Here is a 24,767-nt window from a genome sequence, read left to right as displayed (position 1 = left end):
GGAAGTTTTAGGAACGAAGTTCATTATCGCATGTTCAATAGCTAGACGAAAAGAAGTACCTATATATATTTAATTAAAAACTTTAATATGACCTTAGCATTATTTTTACCGATTTATCGCCTGCCCAGAGTCACATTTTCTTTTTCGCTAGTGCCATAAGCGATCTGAGCTAATGCTACATTTATCAACAACGTGAAGTTGTTGCCAGGAGACTATAAGCAAAACAAAAAAGGTATAAAAAGTAAATTTGAGCAAATAGACATTGAAATTTTTAACTCTGGGGCCTTTATCATTATAGCAGATACAGCTAACGTAGGCGACATCTTTTTTTGATTATTTTTAAATTGGATTTAAAAACAATTTTTTATTACTTAGATTTTTACTATTTAAAAAAATTTTTTCTTCTAATAGATTTTTTCTATTTTTGGAATATTTAAATATCATAGAATCGGAACTTATTCTCCATGGCAATAAAACTTCGTTAATTTTTTTTTCTCATTTGAAAATATTATATGCATAATAGTACAGGGGCTCACCACCTTGCATTGTCAGTGTTAATACACGAAATTAAAAATTTGCTTAACAACATTTGTATCAACAAGAAAAATTTTGGGAGTTTCACATGTTAGACGCATGTTCGTTTTTTAGTTATTCTTTTAATAAGAATAATAAATCCAAAAATAGTTCGATTCGATATAAATATATCCCTTTTTATTAAATAAATAGTGGTCATTCTTGGCTGATAAATAAAAAAATGTGGATAATCGTGTGGTTGGAAAACGGACATCGACTTTAATTAAATGTCTAATAAAACGGTTTCTGAATTTATTATTTAATCACCTTCCTAATAAAAAAAAAACATAATAACGAGTATACGTCAAATGGAAGTTCGTCCGTGCGATTAAAAAGTTTACGAGCCGAGTGAAAGAAAACATCCACATATATTAATTTTCGTAAATAAACAAGTTATTCGACTAAACATAATTAGGCCAAACGCCAACTTCTAGAGGTATATTTTTCAATAAAAATATATGATGATTGTGGGAACTTGGACTATAATGCCTATACATACAAACCATTTTTTAAATTATTATTTCAAGCATATAGTAAAAAAAAAATAGCCTGGAAAATAATATGTTTGCTTAATAAAAGGAGCACTATAAAAAAAAGAACTTTACGACAAGTTTTTAATACTTTCCATTCTACTGGCACTATTACCAACAGGTTTATCACATACATACATGCATACATACATATACTTGCATTAAGTACGACTTGGTTCGTTGGTGTTGGTGTAATTGTTATAGGTACTGACTGTTAGCTTTCAATGGTAAAAACTTTCTCAGAAAATTAGTTTTTAATTGAATTTAATTCAGGAATGAATAAAATAATAGTTATAGAAAAAAATATATTACCGTATAAAACTAGAGTGCAAATGAAATATTTTATCGTGGATTAACTACGCTGAAACCTAAACGATTTCGTATTATAATCCGTTAACAGATCTAGCTACTGTTTGTATGTAATTAACTACTATTGTTAAAATTATGTCTACAGTTTTTTTTTTTTTTTAAGCTGGGTTTTAGAGTATACCTAAACATTCTTTGCGCTTTAAATTATTTTCAGATAATGAAACCAATCAAACAAAAGACAGAACAAAAGGCAGCCCCACCCAGTTTTCAGTGACGTAACAAAGTGGGTACATATTTTAAGACTTGAAATTGAAATTATTAAATAATAATAATAATGGGGTTTAACCACCGTTGTCTGACATATGCCTTATCACAGAGGCCACTCACATCATTATTTGTTATTATTTATTTATTAAATTACATTAATTTTTACAATTACATTATGATGTGGGTAGAATCGGTTAATTCGTTCTTATCCAAGCGACTAAGTAGTTAAACGGTCTGAGACTAACGCCTTAGACCGCTCGACCATTTAGAAAAGAAAAGAAATATAGCTAAAAAAGTTTAAGAAATTTTGTTAGGAGCAGTACATTACTATACCAAAACGTTTGGACCTTGAATGAAAATAATTGCCTTTTAAAAATTTAGTACAATAGGCATGTTGACTTTTTTTTAAATAAGTTCAGGTGAAGAATTCTTACTCGATTTGCAGATAAGTAAAGTCGGTTTTTGAACAACGTAAGTAGTATGCAACATATGAACGATTAAATTTCCTAATTAAACAAAGAGAATGATTTAGTTTAGTGATGTTATTGACCGGTATCACCATAGAAATTACATATAATACTCTTACGGAGATGGGACATAATACGGAGATGGGACAACAGCGTCTTCGTTTTTTATCTAATTTTAATTTCACTTTCAAATTTTGTTATGGAATTAATGTGTTTTTACATTTGTAAAATTGTTGGGTAATATGTCAAAATCGATATCGGCCAACTACCTACCACATTGTGAAAGATTGTGTATGATGGCGCGATGCGTAATTTACTAACGAAGAATGGGCCTTTCTAAGATATGAATATTACCTTCTCCAAGCAATGAAAATTTGCCCACAAAATATTATGACTAAAAATAATTGACTGATTAAAATACTTTTCTTTGTCTACAGAGACGAAAATGTAAAATTTTTAAAAACACCGTGAGTCTATCGGTCTACGTTATAATACTTTCATGGTGTTTATTTCTTGATCGTGAACAAAACTCAACTAAATAAATACAAAGTTGATTAATAAATTTTTATTGCAATTAAATGATCATTTTATGATTGCACGACGGATGACCTAAAAACAAAATAATGTTTTTCTATTTTTGCTGTATATATTCTTCAATTTAACTTAGAAAAAATAAAAATTATATAAATCATTAAAATTGATAAAATATCCAGCTAATTTTCTTAAGTGTCTATACGTCATTAGATATAATGGATTGGTTTATTTATTTATAGACTAATAATATAGCATTGGTAGCCTGTGGAGCTGTACGTTGAAAGTCATCATATGAATATATACGAGCTTGTATTTCTAGAAATGTTAAATTTCTATAATTTTTTTTCTGTTACATGCTTTAAGATCTTTTTTTAATCTTGGAGCAGATCTTCGTTGTCTAGTAAATTCTTTCAGAATATGCTCTTCCCAGATCTATCTAGTATTCATACACCCAGCACTGTGCCGTCAGAACACATTCGTCTGCCTTTCATCAAGTCGTTAGAAAGCACAACAAAACCTGCAACTTTCTTACTAATATTTGAAATTTGAATGATCAGTTCCACGTGCCCTAAAACTTGTGATATTCTTGTGTTAAGAAATAATAATCCCAGAACGTTCACCTCCAGTAGTAATTCATCATCGAGACCCATTTTAATTATGACTTCTATAAAGGAAGATAAAATATTAATTACAGTATCAACAATATAATGATAATTAAGTAGTATATTTTTACTTAAGTAATAATTTGTAGAAGTACATAATAAAATGACAAATAATTATAATATTTTATTTAAAATTCATTGTTCGTTCCTCAATTTGTATAACTCTTAATAAATATACATTTATTACAATAAGGGCAAGTTTCCAATTGCAACCACAGAGAAACTTTTGGTTATTGCTTTACCATATATACATTTGCTCAATATTTTATGTTTTATGGACAACTGATCAAGTTCCTCTGTTTTGTAGTTTACCTTTTACAAAAAACTTCATGTTTTGAGGTATCATTTGTGCCCATTCTTCAAGTTAACTGTGTGAATTGCACTTATTTTGTGAACACACTGCAAAATACCACAACGTTTGACTGTAGGCGATATAATAAAGTTCGAAAACTAAAACCCCGACTCTCTTAAAAAATCTTACTTTTAAAAGTATGAAAACAAGAAAATATTATCAGTAAAATCGTCATTACAGTCGTGGGAATCAGCGGACGGTCAAGACGCATTAAACGATTCTTCCTTTGTCGAATTATGATATGTAGCCTTAAAAGCTCGGAGGGAACAGACAAAAATACATACATTTTAAAATAAACAATAACAAGTTTATCAACTAAATCAAACGTTTTAAGGGAAACGCTTTTTTTTTAAATAAGAGAATAAGGAAGATCTTACGCTTGGCCGAAAAACAACCTACAGATATAATTGTGCACAGAACATGTTGTTATTACGCTCATGTGTAAGTAGTAGAAAAAGATGTTATATCACAGTAATTTGTTCAGTTTTAAAAATTGCCTAGCAATTCACTGAACTAAATAAGTCAAATTTCATCACGTCATTATTGTTACCATCCCTTAAATAATTAATAAATAAAAAGACAAGATAAGAAGATGTGTGAGTGCCAAAGAACAATTTGAGAAGAAATATAATAATAAAATAAAAAAAGAATGTCATCGTTTTAGAGCTTTCCAACTGGTATGGTGGGTGTATGTATTCATTTTATACGTATATATATAATATTATAGTCTCGTTACAGCCACAGTGGATGGAGATACAGAGATACACTTCTATTTCCCATTTTAAACCACTTCTTTATTAATAAACTCTAACAAAATTTTAAATTATATAAATTTTCACTTTGTTCTTTCATGCATGCATTTCTTTGTACTTTGTACTGTATGATATGATGTACAGATAGAGGACTAAAGCAGAAAAAGTATAACAACCTTATAGTCTTTCTATTAATTTATGTATATTTTTTAATTTATATGAAGAAAGAATGAATTTTAACGATACATCATGTATTACTTTTTTTTCTATTTTTGTGTGGAATTTATATATTATCTATATATGCAATTTATTTTTGTCGTCTAATATACTTTTGTTCTATATGTGCACTTAAACTCTCTGAAAATATAGACTCGTGCACTGTCCAGGGCGAGAGGTTTGAGTGTGATACAAGAACGTTTTTATACCATGCATATATGAAATATATCATAGTATATTAAGTTTAGTCCCTAGTTTGTAACGATTAAAAATATTGATGCTACCAACAAAGTTTTGGTATGCGTGTTCATAGAATCATCTAATTAGTCAAATTCCAGGTGTCTGTCCGTAAGCACGATAACTCAAAAAAGAAAGGAAGTATCAAAATGAAAGTTTTAAAACGTACTTAGGACGTAAAACGCGAGGTCGAGTTCGTAAAAACAACATAGGTCAAATGGGTCTTGGGTCCGTAGTACCCTTCTTATAAACCGTTAGAGATAGAATACATAAACAACTTTTGCTTGAAATATTTTTTTGTAAACAACTGTTTACTCATGGGGGCGCAAATTAGGTGCAAATTGATATGGGAATATCAGTTATGAATGTGTGGCTATCTAAAAGTGGATATCTTTCATTACTTACCTTACGTCACGTTAACGTTACGTAAAACAAATGATTGTGTCATCAACACTGTCTGTACATGGTATTTCAGCAATTAGCTCAGTCAATTGTTTGTTTTCACTTGTTAAATCCTAAGAATATTATTAACAGATTTTCAATACGTTTTTCCAACCGTCTTGCTCAATTTAGTGCAGCTGTAGGAGAGCATTAAGTTTGAAAGAACTGTTAAAAAACATAATATTTCGACAAGAAAGGTTATTCAATGTTATTAAAATTCCGTTTTCGGATATTTTTATACCTTTGATAATCTTCAAAGCTCCTCCACATATAGCTAGAGGCTGTCAGCCACATCCCTCCCAATCCCTTTTTCTATCGAATTTTACTGGTTTTTCTTGGTTTTTCCAAAGTGAGCTTAGGATTCAAAGTGTCCATGTGGATCAAGTTATTGTTTTATTGTTTAAGATGTGCCTTTTTATAGTAGACATTCCAGCTCCCCTCCTCGCCCTTTCATATAAATTTTTTTTCAATTGGAAAAAACTGGTATAGTTAAAAATCTAGATAATATAAAAAATTTCAATGAAAATAATTTAATAATACGTAATCAGCACCACATGAGGGGAAAATATGCCCTTAGTGACATAACTCTACTGCTCGCAAGTTTGCTTTTTTCGGTTTTTTTCTACAATATTTAACAGTCAACTCTCTTAAGAAGTTTTATTTGAAAGGTGAAACTCAAATATTTTAATTAATAATACTAGACTAGACAAACATGATAATGAAATGATAAGTTTTTTATTTCATTTCTTCATGTCTTAATTAGTTAAACATGTATTTTCAACAGATTTTTTTCTTATTAAAAACCAAAAACGTTATGTTATAAGATTAGAACATATACTGATGGATCAAAAAGAATATCAATAGCAATAATATAACAAATACAATCAAGGTTTGCACTTGACTAAAAATCGATAGTAAATTATGTGTCTAATTGTTGAAAATGATCAGGAATAAAAACGAAATACATGAAAATCTCGACATCGCAAACCCCCCCCCCCTACTCAATCGGACTAAAGTTTTCCCAAACATTGACAAAAAAGCTTAGAATTAGAAATATTAAGTTAGAAATTTTTATAATCAATTGACCAAGTAGCTTGCCTCGAAATGTAATCTTAAAATAAAAATGAAAAAACAATTTTTGCATTTATTAGTCTTACAAATTATTACAACTGTCACAAAATTAAAACTATAATTGCCATGATAACTGATTATGATTTAGAAAATTGCTAATATTCTTCATTTTTTCATTTAGACAAGGCAGCACTGATACGGAGTCATATTTAAAAAAAAATTATTTATTGAAACTATATTGAATTGGAAATAGGTATTCTAAAAGAAACTAATATACCTAGGAAAAAGAAAAGAGTGACCATTACACTTTATAAGCTTCTATGCAGTATGTCCCTACGCATACGTCTAAATATAACATAAACAAAACCGAAAACATTTATGACAGGTGAAAAATTTATATATAGCGTTGGTAGATATAATAAAGCATCTCTAACTGACCAAATAATATAATTTATGAAAATGAAATTTAACTAAGAAAAAAACAAAATAGAAATAAAACAACTAAAGAATAAACTAAAGCAGTAGGTTGTGCATCGTAGAAAAGGAGTGTGTTGTTGTTGAATAACAACCCGTAATGGGTATTATCCTTAGAAGCCTCAACAATAATTTTCCATTTAGGTAAAAGTGTATTCTTTGTTAATTTATATTTTCTTAAACTTTCTCGTTTCGATGCTGTCTTTTAATTTCGATTTTAAGTTCTTACAGAAATATTTTAGGATACGGAACCCTATATTCGCTTTTCAAACATATCTAAGGACACTCTCCATTAAATTACCTTTCAAACAAAACATAAAAAAATCAGAATTCATTCATCCGTTTAGACACTACGGTGCCACAGACAAACAGACAGACAAACAGACAAACAGACAAACAGACACAGAGACACGGAGACACAGAGACAGGCATACACGCATAGCGTTCAAACTTATAACACCCCTTTATTTCAGCTCGGGTGTTCAAAATTGGCAAAAACAAAAATTTTATTAAAGTAATTGACATACATGTTTATGGAATATACTTTAAGTTTGTGCTTAAGACACCTCTAATCCTTCATATGATTTTTGTTCCAGTTTTCGTGGTGAATACAATTACTTTCGATAAAGAAATAAAAAGAGGAAAATATTTATTTCCAACTCATACTACAATAGTTATTCATCCCTTGAGAATACTATCACCTCTCTAAATGGTGGACACATTGCAACTAGAATGATATATGTAGTGAAATTTTCAAATAGTATTACTACCGAATAACTTTCTATATGCTATACTGGACTGACCGCACGTGATGTCTGTAGAAAATATGTTTGTTTCTTACTGTAGTAGCAACATCATAGAAACATGTGTATGTATGTAGTAAAATTTTATAACTGTTTTTCAAGGATCTACTGTAGAAGCTTGCTTGAGTTATGTGATAGGTATACCTATGGATACTTTATGACAAATAAGTGAATTTTTATTTTTTTAAAGTTTATTTAGGTTTTCTTTGTGTTGTACGTCATTTTTATAGGTTTACATGACCCAAAAGTCACCAATAAAACTAGATGCTTGCTTTTACAATTTAATTTACATCAAGAAGCAAATTGATTTATTAAACATGTATTGTTAAGTGGGCAAAACTGGCAGTGAATATGATTAGATTCATTATTCCACCCATTTTTATATCGCCCTCTCTTATAATATACTAGTTTTACCCGCGAATTTGCCCGAATTTTTGCCCTTAAATAAATAGCAAAGATCTTGAGGTACAAAAAAATATACTTTGAAAACGGTAGCTTAACTCCAACGTATCTCTAGTGCCTGCATTGGACTTTGTAGAGTTGAGTTTTTAGTACTGCCAAAATTCGATCCGATATTTTTTTTTATTAACAGGCATCAATGGCCTACTTTACACATGTTTTAAAGGGCTTATCTAGAAGTAACTGCTAAGATAAATTCTTATTTTTCTTGTTACAAATCTTGTTTTTCTGTAAAAAATTAATTCACCTTCAACAACTTTGGGTGCGCACAAACTTACATACAAAACAATGTTGTAAATAAAAATTGACTAGAATAAAAAAGAATTATTGTACGGAAAACAGTGAGAAACTACAACAATATTCTACATTATGCAAGAAGTTAGAAGAATTGAAGGTACAACATATACCATACGTGTATAGAATGTTCCAGAACTCCAAGAAACTATTTAATCGACGAAAAATAAGGTTATCAATTACAACTGTATCTTTTATAGTATGTGTACTACGCGATATCTCCGCTAATAATGGAGTGACTTTATGATTCTTTATCTTTTATATAAGTTTTACTTTCAGGGTTGGTTCTAAATAAATTTCAACCAAAAATTGTAGACCAACAGAGAAATTTATTGTTTGAAAACGCAATTCCTAACAAAGAAATAACAGATAGGATTATTTACTTTAAAATTATCTTTTACATTATTATGCATTAAAGCTTCACAAAATAAACAAAAGTTACATAAAAATATAAGTTTCTTTTTTACCTAGGTTCAAGACTATCAAATTTTAAAATAACTGTTGATGTTCTTTCACGGTCCGAAAAGACGGAAAATACGTCAAACACTATATCTTGACTCACATAAAATAATCTAACGGCGATCAATCGGTCGATCGTGATTACTGGTTCAGAGATAAATGTTTGTATTAACTTTTACGCAGAGAACACATACCTAAAATAATGCCGTGAAATCCTGAAACACCCTGTGTATGATACATGTTACATTGAATTATAAACAAATTCCCATACATTTTTCAAGTAAACATACAAGTAAAACTCCAATTCTTCTACTCATTTGTAAAATTTTAAAAATTTATAAAATCTTTAAATCGTGACTCAATTTAATATATATGAAATTTTCAAATTGTAATTTTCTTACTCTAATTTACAAATTATTTTTGTTTACTTTATTTTTGTACCTAAGTAAGACATTGAAATGTCAAATTATAATATCAAGTAATTGCACTAGATTCTGGGATATGTTTAGTATTGCGAAAAACAAAATCCAGTCAGGTGTGCAATGAGCTGTTATTAAAAAAGTTGGAAACAAGTGAAATTAACAAAATATAAAAAACCCCCGACAAATATGATTTATTCCTTGTATAGGAATTAATGTGACTACGATGATACTGAGAAACACACAGACGCACGTTAAACTTGTAACACTTCTTCTTAAATCAGTATCAAAGTGATGGTCAAGTACATCAGATAAGATAAAAAGGATGCTTAAAGAGCTATCATTTTTTGGGACAAATTTTTGGAAATATATTTTAATTGAAATTGAATTATTGTTTTGAATTACTTAATTTTTTTACCATTTCACTTTTAAAAAAGCCAGGTTTATTTGTCCATTCATTTCCATAATTTTTATGTATTTTCCAATAATTTTAAATATTATTTTCCACAAAATCTATTCTTTTAAAATACTTTTTTTTTAATAAATATTGAAATAACATTTTCTATAACCAATTAAAAATGGTTATGTTAAATTTGAAGAAATAACAATTAAGAATTTTAAAATAATATTGTATTATTCACATAATTGTTGTGATTTCAAAGTAAGTGTATGACCTATTTGTGCAATGCAAGAGTTAGTTTTCTTTTATAATTTTAGTTAGAATTTTCTATGTTATAATATAAAATGTTCTACATTTTATATAAACTAAAATGTAATTAATTTTGTTACTGTTTTAGTGTTTCAGTATTATTATACTTCTTTCTTTCTAGTATATACTATGTGTGTTTTTTTGTCATTGTAGTCCAAGTTTCTATGGCAATAACAAAAAGACGCAAAACACGTGAAATATTTAGATACTCAGCAAACATTTGAGAATAATTATCTTAATTTTTAAGAAATTTATTTCTAATTATGCGATTCTATTGGACTTAAATTCATGACTTTGAAATAAAATTATTTGAGATTCTGTTGTTCCAGAACCCATTTTGTTCGATCAGAAACGTTGAAATTTCAAATATTGCATTAAACACCCTCTAAAAATCCCAATAAGCCATCTCATCACGCATTCAAGTTGGGCACTAAGACAGGCGAAAAGAGAGTAATAGTACGATTTTACAATGTAAAAGGGAGTAGTTTTACAACAATTTTTAGTGGTTTTTACCAGGGATATTTCTTAACGTCACAAACTTTTGGCTATTATAACAAAAACGGGGAAAGATATGAAAAAGAGGACACGATAGTATACTTAATTGTGTGAATATCTAACAATTTGGGGATATTTTTAATAGTCCGAAAAAAATGGCACTCACGGACACCGAAAAAATAATAATCATTGTCAAAAAGTGAAAATTCTTCATAGTGAGACAGAATTTAAAATTCGTCCCATTGCCATGACTCCAATGCAATATATATATCGTCAGTTTAAATTTTCGAACCAAAATTATTCCCCTGAGTGATATATTACTTGTTATTAAATATAGGTGACTGATTTTTCAGGATACTAGTTGGGCCTTCCCCATTTTTAACGAAATATAAATTACCTAGACTTCTCATTAATTGTCTTTGATAATTTTATAGAAAGGTCTCTCTCCAAAAAGGCAAGTAAATTATTTAAAAACTCACCGGAATTCTCTTAAGTAAGCCTTATGTGATAATTGCGTTTTTATTTGTATTTTTATTAATTAAATTTATTAAAACTAATAGCAATAATTATAATTATGGTAACATGTTTTTCCAAAATGTTTAACCATTTTATGTTTTGAGTATTGTATAACGAATATTGCATACTGCAGTGTGAACTTGGATTATTTCTTTCTTTAGTGTATTGTGTGTTTTTTTGTCATTTCTACTGCACTGTATGTAATATAAGAATATATAGAGCAATATCTGTGAGTATTATTTGATGAAAGTAATTAGATTTTAACTAAAATATTTAATTATTATATCATTTTGTTTGTCAACAATAGACGAAACTTATAGAAGTACTTATGTATAAAATAATAGTAGCCTAGAATTGAAGACATCTTCTAAAAAAGGTTTAATTACAAGTAGTTACAAAAACTTGATACCGCACTGAAAAGATCTAAATGAAAATATGAAAAATTGAAACAAAAAAACTGGTAATAATTCGAATACATTAAATATTAACATAAAAAGTACTAATCAAGCTCAAGAAGTCAATTCTAAAATGAAAACAAGCATAACATGGTTCCACTTTCCGCATAAAACGGCAAACCTGAGATTTCAATTTCCTGTGTACCTACATTAACAGAAAACTTCAAATTATATTTGCTGGAAACTTTTATTATTTTTATGATAAATAGTTAATCAATTTACTTTCCTCCATTAACTCTACGCAGGCTGAGGGAGTAACTGTTAAATATTTGAAAGAAGTTTCAAACAAAAGTTGTTTGTCTTTGAAAAGTTAACATTTTTTGTACACGGTGTCTTTTTTAACTTTTATTAGCAAAAAAAATAAGTCAGATACAGAAAATAGTTTCAAACGAAAGTTTAACAATTTGAAAGTCGATGAATTCCAAATGCATATTTATTTTGTTAAAATATTGGTGGAAACATATATATATTTTTTGTAGGTGTTTCGTATTTTAATGCATATTTTTTGTGATCTGAGCAAAAATAACATAATTATTTCTTTTGACCCTTCAAAATTTATTAATTTTTTAAATCGTGTCATAAAAGTATTAATACTATTTGTATACTTATTGTGATAATCGGATGACTTTTTTTTTGAATGTCATCGACGTAAATATGTTTTTTTCTTAAATATGTCTTCTTTGGATCAAGGCCGGAATGAGAAATAAATTTTTGTTTGAGTATCTCTCTTGAAACACTTTATTCCTTGTTCAAAAAACAATTCACATATACAACCCAGCAATAAAATTATTAGAAGAGATAACCTTGACACTTTTTTCATATAATAATTGTTTTTGCAGTATCTTCTATTTTTCGATCAAACAATACATCGATTCTAAAAGAATAATGCAATAATTTTATAAAACAATTTTATAATTTCCTATTATAAGCAATTTGAAAATTTCATTTATATACAACACAGTGCCATTATAAAATAGAAAAGTTAATTCAATATGAGTTCAAGGACGATTTTATCATTTTAAACGGGTAAATTTTTCAAATATTTCAATTTAAAAGAAGAAGTGTATTTCTATTTTATATGTGATTGAGGTTACTGAAAATTGCATTGAAAAACAATAACAAAATCAACGACAAATCTTGCCTCATTTAGCCTTGAAAAAGGAACTGAACCTAAAGCGTTTTGGGCCTTCGTTTTTCCATTCGCAGAGACACAACTAGGGACCTTTTTCAAAAATCTACCCTCATTTAATGTAATATGAGTTTTATAGTCGCTATAAAGTAAATATTTAGGACGTAATTTAATATCCTTTTGAACCGGTCGGTTCAGAGAAGAAAAAGAATTGGTCCAACTTTGACGATGACTGTCTCATGCAATATTCATTTGATTTTAAATGAAAGAAGTGAAAACAAACAATTGACTTGGTTAATTGTTGAAACACCATGTATAGACAGTGTTGACTACTCTATCACATTACATATATACCCATACATGTCACACATATATAACTGATATTCCCATATTAATACATTCTATAAAATTTGCATCTTAAGTGTGCCTTCGTGAGTAAACAGTGTTGTTAAACTTGGGACTAAACTTAATATACTATGTATATTTCATATATGCTTGGTATAAAAACGCTTTTCATTGAATTTCTTAAAAAATATAATAAAGAAATAAGTAATTATTAAAAGCTTAAGAAAAACCTTATCAACATACGCTTTCTCAGTTGGAATTCATGTTTTGGTATACATATAGCCGATACACCCCGCAGAGCTAATTATAATAACTTATTAGTGCTTAATTTGCCATTCATAATAATTACTCATTTAACTAAAATACACTTTGGTTTTAATAACATTGAGAGACAAATTTTATTACAATAAGATATAGTGTGTTACATATTGCTTCGTACAATATCGTATGGTAAGTAGAAAGTTACAATCCTTTATTATCATATTCCGTGAAATGTGCTTTAAAGTATTTTAGTGCATCTATAAAGTAATATATTCTTTTTGTATAAAACAGTATATGTAATATGAATTGTGTTCGCCGCGGCTTATTCTCAATGGGGAACAGAATAGTTAATGGAAAATAGAAAAGGAATTGTTTTAGAATTAAATTGTCAAGAACTGTTTTATAACAAATAGACACATTGTATATACAGTTTAACCTCGTATCAAGCGAATTTCTTCGAATTTCTTGATTTCATCATTTTTGTTCTGCCAAGTTACCTTTGTCCCGAAAAAGCTCTCAAATAAAGTTTCGATTCTACATCTTCAAGGCTCGAGGCTCGTTACATACACTCAAACACTGCAATAATCACAATCAATCACCCTTTTGTTTTTTAAGCTATGAACGTCCATTGAAGGATAACCAAATCGATTCAATCAATTACTAAACGAAAAGCTTAGAAATGGTTTTGAAATAGATCTGCGTTGAAAGCTTTTATATTTCTAATTCCAATGCTATTACCTCCATAGTTCAAAGTTCCATGTTCGTACCAAAAAATTGACCATATTTAAAATTATCGTGTTCAGTGTAAATTAAAATTAAGGTAAATAGGTAATGTGGAATGATGCAAGATTTCAATATCTTGGAATCTCTAAATATATATAATAACTTGACGCTTAATCAAAATAAAATTACGAAATCAGAATTACTTTTGAGACATTAATTATGAATAATAAAACTTGAATCCTGAGCTGAAGTTTCAAATTAACGAGATTTCACTGTATATACTAAAAAGAAACTCAATGCATAGTTGTGCATGTAATATGCTTTTTTATCATCCAAATTGTTTGAAACTTTTGTAAGAGAATTACATTTTGTGAGTGAGCTTGCAACAAAGTGAGATGTTAAGCTTGTCCTATTAACTCCGGTGTTCATAAAAAAACCAAAATAGAATGTTTTTTGTTAACCTTTTAAGGTGATTTACAAGTATTTTTGAGCTGCACACAAACAATGCATTGGTGTTAGCCTCGAGGACAAAATAAAGAGCTGATTTTGAGCAAAATTAAGAGTATACTTAAAATTATCTTCCCTAAATGATGATATGGTTCCATGTCCTAAAACGTAGCGCCTATAGGTTTTATAAAGTAAAAGTTAAAATAAAGGCTCTTAATTTAATAAAAGTTATTAATATACCTATACATTGAAAACTAAAATGCTTTTTTATGTATGCCTTTAGTTTTCTGAATACTTTTGTAATTCGTGTATTTCTAGTTTTTCAGTTGTTTGTTATAGTACTTTACAAATTATGATCCAATTAACATATCTCGCACAATTTTTATCTCCCCAGGAAAAACATTGATTTTCAAATGCAACTTTTAGAAGTAGAAAGCCTGGAAAATAGACGAATGCATAATTTGCACAGTGGTCATCGGCACCGATGGAGCATTAAAAATGAATCGGAATTGTCATTTTAAATATGAACAATAAAGAGTGTTAGTTTTAATCCCCAAACTAAAAGGATGTTATAAGTTTGATCGCTATATGTGTGTGTCTGTCTGTGGCATCGTAGCGCCTAAACGGATGAACTGATTTTTATTTTTCATAGAGTATTCTAAGCTATAATGAAGAGTTTCAAGCGCGGATTTAGGGTTTCTAAAGTCGTTTTAGTCGAAAAAACTAATAGTTGGTGATATTCATCCAAGTCGGCTCAGTTTGGAAAAGATTTTATGGAAAAAGGCAATTTAATGGAGAGTGTTCTTTGATATGTTTCAAATGCGAGTTTAGGGTTACATACACGAAAATTTGTCAAGGGTGTTTTGTAATTTTGTAAATTTTGCTTGTCTATAACGTATCTAGTCGCAGCTAATTTTTTTGTTTCTGATTTTTCATAATTAATTTCTGTATAAAATAAACAATAAGACGTATGAGATTCATAAAGGATCAAAAGCCAAAGTATTATAAATGAAAATGAGTAAATCATTGTACAACAATTAATTTAAATTAGAAATACTAATTGCTTTTCATCTCTTTATTAAAATTTGGTAAAATTAAATTTATCTTCAAAGTTGACGATTACTTTTAATTTACTCTCTACATGAATAATTTTCATACATTTATATTTATAATATTTAATAATGATTATTATGTTTTAAGAATTGAAAAGTCTTGAAAAATATATTTTCACTATGCGTATTTAAAAGGAATGCAGCAAGTCTTTATTTCTTAATTTTATTGAGAAGAACACTGATAAATAATTAAACCTGCATGAAAGGTGTGCAGAGTATCTTGGTATTTTACATTTTACGTTGTGTAAGTCGTGAAAATGGCTAGTTAAAATATAGGGAATTTAATAGGAAATACCGATGACTTTTTTCGCTTACGTTGCGAACTACAAATCTTGGCAAATTTTGTAATAAAAGGGGAGGTTCCATCCCAATGTTTATTACTTGACTTATTCTAAAATTGGTAAATTAGTAGATTTTATGGGCACCTATGCGTTCAAACTTCACTGCGCTTACCGATGACTCTAAAATAATCAACTATAACCAGAAGCACACCTGCTCAAGAATTTTATGTTTAAGTAAATTGAAATAAGAAACCGTTCTCGAAATTTCACAATTTATTCTATTTATTTGCTTAGTTATTTTGAAATAATTTCCTTTCATGAATGGATTTGACATTTTCACACAAACATTTAATAAATTGGTAATATCCAAACGTTTCAACCATATTAGATTAAAATATTAAAATTATCATGAATACCTTATTACTTACCATAAATTTTAACTAACGTTACTTAAATAAATTGGATGATCACTTAAAACGATAAGTCCATTAATATCGTATAACATCCATAAATCTGAAAATGTCAATTTACCACAAGATTCATCAATATTGGATGTGTTTAGTGGTCGTCTTTTTATGTCGATAGGGGCTTTATATTATTATGCTTTTAAAATTAAGAAATATTGTACATAACCCTTATGTAGTTATATATTTTTATGGATGAACCACAATTTTATACTTCTACTTCCATAAAAATACAATTTTATTACGAATAATACAACGAGTTTTAAATCTTTATAAAACACTAGCTGTACCCTTTCACGCTTCGCTGTGGCACATTATGATTGCATGAAAATAGATAAGTTTAACAGCTTGTAAATTTTATAAAATTTGACAACCTCCCGATAAAAGAGTTCAGATTGTTCATCCCCACTTCCATTCCACTCCCGTATCCCCTTGCGTCGGGGGTTATAGTTATGTAGGTAATGTACACTTCATGCTGTTTTATTCGATACCTTACTTGAGTATATTTGAAAATAATTGATTGTTCATCCCCACTTCTCCCTCCATAGCCCACTTGTGCCGAGGGTAAAAATAGATTAAAACCATTCTCTAAGCGGATTGTATATCGTGTAAAAATTTGAGCTGAATCGATGCAGAACTTTTTGAGTTTGCGTACACAAACCAACATAACATTTACATATATATTCCTCACTATAAAATGTTTTTGGTACTTTTGAGTCCACATTTCAATCAAACCATAAGAAGATTCAGCTCAGGAAGCTCAAGTTTCACTGCTTTTATTTAAAAAAAAAAAATCCATGACATATCCTTGAACATTAGCTATATGAGACTGAAGCTAAATGCAAATGATCCAATCCATATCCTAAATATACCCATGTCTCCCTAGGCGCCCGTACATCACAGACTCAATAGGTTCTGCCTCAAAAATTTAGTGCTATTCATGTGCTAATTATTTGCTCTATCCCCGATGTTGTTGCTCTATATGTTTAGCAGAAATTAACGATTAAAGGTGGGAAGTTGCTTGTTCCCCATTCGTTAAGGCTGCACAAATCCAGAAAGAGAATATATGAAAATTAGTTGCTATTTATGTGCTGTAAGAAACCTTGTTTAAGGGGGGGGGGGCTAGGATAACATGGGTCTAATACTCAAGAGTCGCAAAATTTTTGATTGAAAGCTAGTTTGGTTGATCGTAGTGTTTGTTATTCGTTGGACAGTTTTATATAACAGAGTAAAAGAAGCCAGAGTCTATGTTTGACGATTTCTACAATTTCAGCGAAAGATAAGAGGTATAGATTTATCATCATGGTAGTACCACGATGCATTAACCACGAATTTTTATTATTTTTATGATGCAATTTTTATTCCACCATTTTGCAAAAAAAAAAAAAAAAACAAAATCTAATACAATTATTTATCTAGATTAATAGAGAGAAAAACCAAATAATATTTTATGCACCCTTATTTTTAGGGTGTGTTGATATCTATTCGTATATAGTTACCTACTCTGTAAGTGCATCATCTACAAATGGATAAATTTATTATTTATAATGTAATATGTCTATGCAAAATTATGTGGATTGTAATAAACTCTATAATAACCCCCACTCCCTACAAAAATGTTTTAGGTTGGTTACGTTTATCATTGTACGAACATACATGGTAGGTAGGATATGTATTATTTAAAACCCTTATTTTAATATTATAAATAAACAATTAGTTGTTAAAATTTAATCAAAGTTAATGTTAATTGGATTTTTGTTAATTTCCGTCTGTTTAATAGGTAGGTTCGAGTGTATGTGTGGAGGGGAGGAGGGTTTATCTTTTGTGTTGTTTGTTATGTTTGTTTATTTTGATGCTCTTTAAAAACCAATCAACCATTAAAAAGTATAACATTTGGATTTGTATTTATTCAAAAAAAAACCTTGTTAGCTAATGCGATGTCTATATGTCTATTTTGTATTAATTTACACATGAAATACCAGTTGGTGCAGAACATGGTTCGTTCTTATAAAAGCTGAAAACTGTGAAATATTATATATCATATTGGTTCAAGATTTATTATCAAGCTAGCTTCAAACATAGTCGCATTTAACACGAAATATTATGGTCGTTTCAGGATGCAAAAGTTAATTGTTTTCAATCAAATTTTAATATATGAGCCCCCAAACTAAACAGATTGGTTTTATAAATTCTGTCTTTTCTGTCGATTATTGCCATCGTATCTCCTGAGACAAAATGGAGAACGTTCTTTGCTATGTTTTAAGTGCGAGTTTAGCGTTCCGTACCCGAAAAACTTGGCAAGGGTTTTTTAAATTTTATAAATTTCACTCATTTTTCTAATAATTCAATCCCAATTAATACTCTACAAATCATAATCAGCAGTTCTACGATGCTATCGTAGTGGAGTAGGATGCGATCACTCGAACCTCTTCGACTTCTTGTATTTGATCGTAATGTTCTCCAACTTAAATATTTGATAATTTGCGTATCTTTGTCTGCTTATCTTCGTAACAATATGAACTTAACAATATGACTTTTTTTAATCTAGTAAAAATATAAATATTTCGTTTAATTCAAGATGGAACATTTTTACGAAATGATATTTATAGATAATATCAATATACAAAATGATTTTAGGTGTGTGATTTGTTCTGAACTAATAAAACATGTTTATTATATAACATATATCTCTCGATTTGATAGCATCCTTATAAAGTAATTCCCAATATACTCGAAAAACAAGTAAGATACAATATTGTTACACGTACGTTGATGGTAGCTAAGTGATTCTATCTTTCTTATATAGAATAATCTAAAGGTAGAAGGAAAATATGGTAGGTTGTTTTGATACTGTTTATAGTCTATCAGTCAAAGGTATAAATGTACACACACACGTATTGTGTAAAAATGGGTTTTATTTCATGAACAAGAATTATTTGTATTATACTTTAATCTGAGAGTATATCATCCTACAGTTACTGTGAAGTTGATTTTTTTTATACTCTACATATATATGTAATGCAATAGGGGCATATTAAATTTGCTTGTAACACGTAGAAGTATTGATTGTAGAATCAAAATTTTGGTAGGAGAACATTTTGCCCAATTGTTTTTTATTCCATTCCTCGTCACTTGTCTTCTGTACTGGAGCTATCAAAATAAATGGTCAATATTTACAAGTCTAATAGGGGATGCCAAAAATAGCCAAAGTATGCCAAAGTAAAAAATTCAACGTAAGTATTATTGCTTGTATGACAGCGAAAAAATGTTTTTAACAGAGTAAAAAACAGTAACACAGTAGGCCAAACATCGAGTTTTGCGGAATATTCGTATCATCTCCCTTAGTATTCAAAATTTTCAAAGCATTTTGAAGATCGTTGCCAATTTTTTAGTTTTTTTGGGTACGGGGCCCTAAAGTGGGACTTGAAGCATAGCTTGGAACACTCTGCGTTAAATTCGCTAAATCAGTTCATCCGCTTTGGTGGTACGATGCCATGGACAGACACACACACACACACAGACACACCTGCTTGTCAAACTTATAACATAACTTTTTTAGTTCGGGGATTAAAAATAATTTCAATATTACTTTAAAATAAAGACATTCCTTTTATAGCAAATGCAATAAGTTAAAGTAAAATTATATGATCAAGATAAACGTAACGATCAAAGAAAAGTTAATGAAATAAAGTAAACAACAAATCATTGAGAAAACTAGATTAGATTTTATAGGAATGATATGATGATGTTATTCTACAGGATTTTATCATCTTTCCAGAACATATTTTCTTATCTTGACCATTAATATTTTCCAGTCATTCACACACATTCAAACATATTTTTTCGATCTCTTTTTCCATTTCATTTCATCATTTTTAATATGCAATAAGTTTCAGAAGTTATGAATGTTTTAAACAAAAGTTACTGCTCGCTTTAATGGGAAGCATTTCATACACAGTTTGAATTGACATTGATCTTCAAAATCAGTAAATGTTATCTCGTTTTTGTTATGAGTAAGAGATATAATATCACTTTAAATGAGAAAGTTGTTCCTTATAAAACACGACAATTTTTTGTTCCGAACATTTTTCGAAATATGAATATATTCGTCAGAAATTGAGTTTAAAATAGTTCATAATTTCAAACACTAACAAACACGCTCTATTTCACTATGAAGTGGACCAAATCTTTAATTGTAATTTAAAATTAAAAGCATGTTCCCTACATTCATTCTTTAAATACGCTGAGTTGGCAGATATCAACCACCCTACGCCTTGAATTTTACATGACAATTAAAATTATTATCCACTTTTTAGTGCAATAAAGCGTGCTTTTTAGTTTTTTCACTATAATTTATATTATTTTGATACGGATGCAAATTTTCCAGTTAATTGGACAGTGAAAAGTAAGTAAAAATGTAGGTACTCCAAAAACTTAATCGCATGAATAAACAGAGTTTCAAAATTCGAAGACTTTTTTCTGAATAGATCACATAGTTGTCACATTTTCAACAAATTCAAACAAAACATATATTTTTATATAAAGAAAATCTTTCTAATTTCAAGTGGTCTTCTATCTCTTATCTTTTAATAAAATTAGTTGACCTCAACTATCGTTCAAGGTTAACGAAAATTAAATTTGCCGATGAGATGCCCTCATTGATACGAACAGTCCTTACTGAACACTCATTTTAGGTTAGCTAATGTTTTCTGGGAGATAAAGTACGTAAATTATATGTGTAATTTTAAATTATATGCACAAATGCCTCAAACATGAGATCTGAGGAATTCTTTACTTGCTCCCGAGTTTAGCACATTGGGACGAAAGGCGACACTTTCTTCCCGGAAGAAAAAATGAATTCAGAATACCAAAATATTTAGTATTCTTATACACTCAATAGTACCCATAAATAAATAAAGATAATTATGAGCAAATTATTTTTAAATTATTGTATGCATTATATTGTTCCTTCATGTTATGTTGTTAATTCACGATGACTATTCACTAATTGAAATTTCTAAAACGTACGTTATTTTTTCATTACTCCAGTATTTTATTTACGTTGACAGAACATAAAACTTATTTGTTTACTTAAGTAATATTTTAAATATAATATATTGTTTTCTTGCTTTCTAATTCAATGAATTTCAATTTAATTTGTTTGGTAGTATTCTTTTAAAATGAACAATGAACTAAACTGAATTATTATTCGCAATTTTATTATACTATACAATTATACTTCCTTCTATGTTGCTATGCAAAGCATCTGAACATAATGGATAAGATAATTTTTTCGGTCATTGAAGAAGATAATTCGGTTCTTTTGATTGTAACATGAGATGCTTTTAAATATCATTTTATTTTTGCCTATTAGTGTAGGTAATCAAACTATTTTTGAAAATTCAAATCTAATATCCAGGTTTAACAAGAAAAGTATTTATTATAGAAACTTGTAAAGTTATAGACAATCAATCAGTTAAACAATCAATTATTGATTTTCTGGTCATTTTTTCTGTAAAATTAATATTAACAAAAAGTAACTATTCTAACATAACAAAAAAAAATTATATTTTTCCATGAGTATTACTAAGCTACACGTCTTTGTTTCAGTAGAATAATTAACTATAAAGTGTTTCAGATAGTAATCGAAAAATCTAAAGTTATTTTCATCATCTGGGAAGTAAAATATGTGGACCATAAGAGTCACACGCACAAGAATTTTGCTTAGAAATCTCACATTTTTCTCATATTTTCACTACGACAATAGTCAGAACATTCACTGAGAAATCTTAAACAAGAGAAACGCTTAAAAATATATCAGATCATTAAAGATTTAAAATATGTTCGTTCATTGGCTTTCTTGGATACACATACCCTTTTCCCAACCGATTGTTTGATTTAGTTACTTTTAGACCTACGTTCGAGGTTTGCGATATATCACACCACCAAAGTTTTCCAATACCATTCACTTGTTAAAACGAAGAGCATGGATAATATCAACAACTCAAATTTTTTTAATCAATGCCCATCCTTTGCCTGTGAAATCCCGAGTGTGTGTAATCTTTCTTTAAGACAGTAATTTAATTCCTAAATGTGAATATGGTACGGTGTAATTCATTGGATTTAATAAGATGGATTATAGACAAAGACAAAAACGATAATCATCGATTTTTATGACTGTTTGTCCCCATCATTTTATGTTTTATGTTACGGATGAATAGACCAAAAAATATTTTATTACATTCAGTAATGTTTATGTATAACATAAACAAATAGGTATATATTTTTAGGTGTAGAGTATACCGTGTAACTAAAAACATCAAGCCAACATTTGAAACAACTGTTTTCTTAAATTATGTCAATTATGGAGGAGTTTTTGCATTCTATTCCCACCTAAATTCCCTGATTTTGACTCATGTTCAAAAATAATGTAAAAATTTTGCATTTAAATTCCACCAAATGTTTAACATTTATGTTTGGTGAAATCGAATTAATCCATTTCATACAACAGTTACCAACGTATCTGTTAAATGGTTATAACAGTGTTCCATTGTATCTTCCAAGTCATTTTTTCATCGAGAGGTAATCTGTTCTTCAATTTGTACCTCGTGTCTGTAGTCCATATCGCATCGTTGGCTTATTGTGGACGCCTATGTGTCTTGAGGCGAGTGTTTGTTTAGTATTATCCAAAGAGCATAAGATATAGGAACAGGCTTTCATTACTAGCAATGTTAAAAAAAAGTATACGAATTTCAACGCCTTCTGTGGTTGGGTCCAGTCATAAACGCTCTTCAACTCTATAATTTTTGTTTTAGGATCTGTGCACGCTTCCACTGCCCCATTTTGCTCTGTGTAGTAATATCGTAATAACATGTACTGATTCTGTTGTAAATACAGTAGTATTTACAGGACACAAATTACCAAATGCAATTCTTTTCTTCTATCATATAGTCTTTGGTAATATCGATATTCAATTCCATTTTTCGCACTTTGTTTGCCTTTTGATATCTTTTTTCGCCAACGCGAGGTCGCTAATTCAACTTAATTAATTATCTAAAATAATTTTAATTTTTCGCGCATATTCTATTAGATGAAGGGTGTGCGAGTGGTTTTGAACACCCGATATGTATTCAGATACATCTATTTCAGTGTTTGATACACAGAAAAGAAAATGTGTTTTATATATAAATAATAAAATATCATCAGGGGAGATTTCCGTATCATGATCTGTCTGAACACCGAATAGAGAGAATAAGAAAAAACAGAAGTATAAATCAAATGTAAAATGAAAAATGTGGAGACAAAATGGAAAGAAAAATATAAAAACAAGACCTAAAAAAGATGAAGATGAAAAAAAAAAAGTATTTCAGATATACCTACACGTATACATCATACACATACAAGTTAGGTAATTTAATTTTTAATCATTTGTTTAAAAATTTACAAATTATGTTGGTAAATGTTGATAAAGTAGTACAGAGAAATGTATTCATTTTGTCAGTGGTAAAGTTTGTACCTTTGTAGCAAAACACACAAATTAAATATTTCCTGTTTTAGGGGTTCTGTAACTAAAGTAAAAGTTTTGTAAGCATTTAAAAAAATTATTTTTTGGTGTAAGAGCCAGTGTGGCGGAGGTGCAGACTGAAATATAAGGATCAACTCACACCGATGCAGCTAAATATTTTTTATATTACATATTTTAGCGTTATGGCGTTAATAAGTTTTTACATATACGTATTTATTCGGAGACATTATATACATATTGAATAGAAACATCACATAATGACCAAGTAAATCGTTGTTGCCAAAATCAAGCATTCTTAAAACTTTTTTTTTTTTTGTTATGCGTTATTAAACAAAATTTTTTTTAATGTTTTACAAATTTATGATGACAAGCAACTGCTGTTTAAAAACTTCTTTTTCCCAGTTTTTCCAACCAACAGCTTTTATTACAAGACCATTTATGTTTGTGGTTTATGTTTTGTGTATAAAGTGTGATTAGAGATTGAAAAAATGAGTAACAAATTAATAAACAAGTTATCACAAAAGGTGTATATGATGAATAAAAGGAAAAAATCATCAAAATTAACATTTGTTATCAAAAGTCAAATTTCCCACTAGTATTAATATAAATATTATCGAAGATAATAAATGAGAACTCTAGGATATATCGAAATAAATTTCGATTTTTGTCCCAATTTCCAAGATCAGTTTTTTGTATTTTTAAAATACGTATTTTCGACTACCAAGTAGTCATCATCAGTAAGAATTAGCTAGTGATTACTCTTATTATGAATGTTACTCTTTGCTAATTTGGTGGCGGACTGCAAACTTTTTCAAAGAATTAAAGCAAATCCGCCAAGTTGCAATATACAACGGATTTGATCCAAAAATAATCAAGAATATGATCCAAAAAACAAAATTCAGAATACAAAGAAACAATTCAACAACTTTGAAACCAGAACAGAAGAAGATAAATCGATAAGAAGAAATGGTGCAAACTTACATATT

The 24,767-nt window shown here is 29.0% G+C and overlaps 1 long non-coding RNA gene across 1 annotated transcript; it reads left to right on the top strand.

The window, feature by feature from the left end:
* The first annotated feature begins 3,636 nt into the window (after positions 1-3,636).
* LOC123301654 lies at positions 3,637-23,171 on the top strand. Its single transcript, XR_006535442.1, has 3 exons — positions 3,637-3,648; positions 12,472-12,475; positions 23,113-23,171. It is a non-coding gene; the product is annotated as an uncharacterized LOC123301654 (long non-coding RNA).
* The last annotated feature ends 1,596 nt before the right edge of the window (positions 23,172-24,767 follow it).

This window comes from Chrysoperla carnea, chromosome 5 (assembly GCF_905475395.1).
Source record: "Chrysoperla carnea chromosome 5, inChrCarn1.1, whole genome shotgun sequence".
Classification (NCBI taxonomy): domain Eukaryota; kingdom Metazoa; phylum Arthropoda; class Insecta; order Neuroptera; family Chrysopidae; genus Chrysoperla; species Chrysoperla carnea.
The sequence above is the reverse complement of the archived record's forward strand: the minus strand, read 5'-3'. Positions and strand labels throughout refer to the sequence as shown.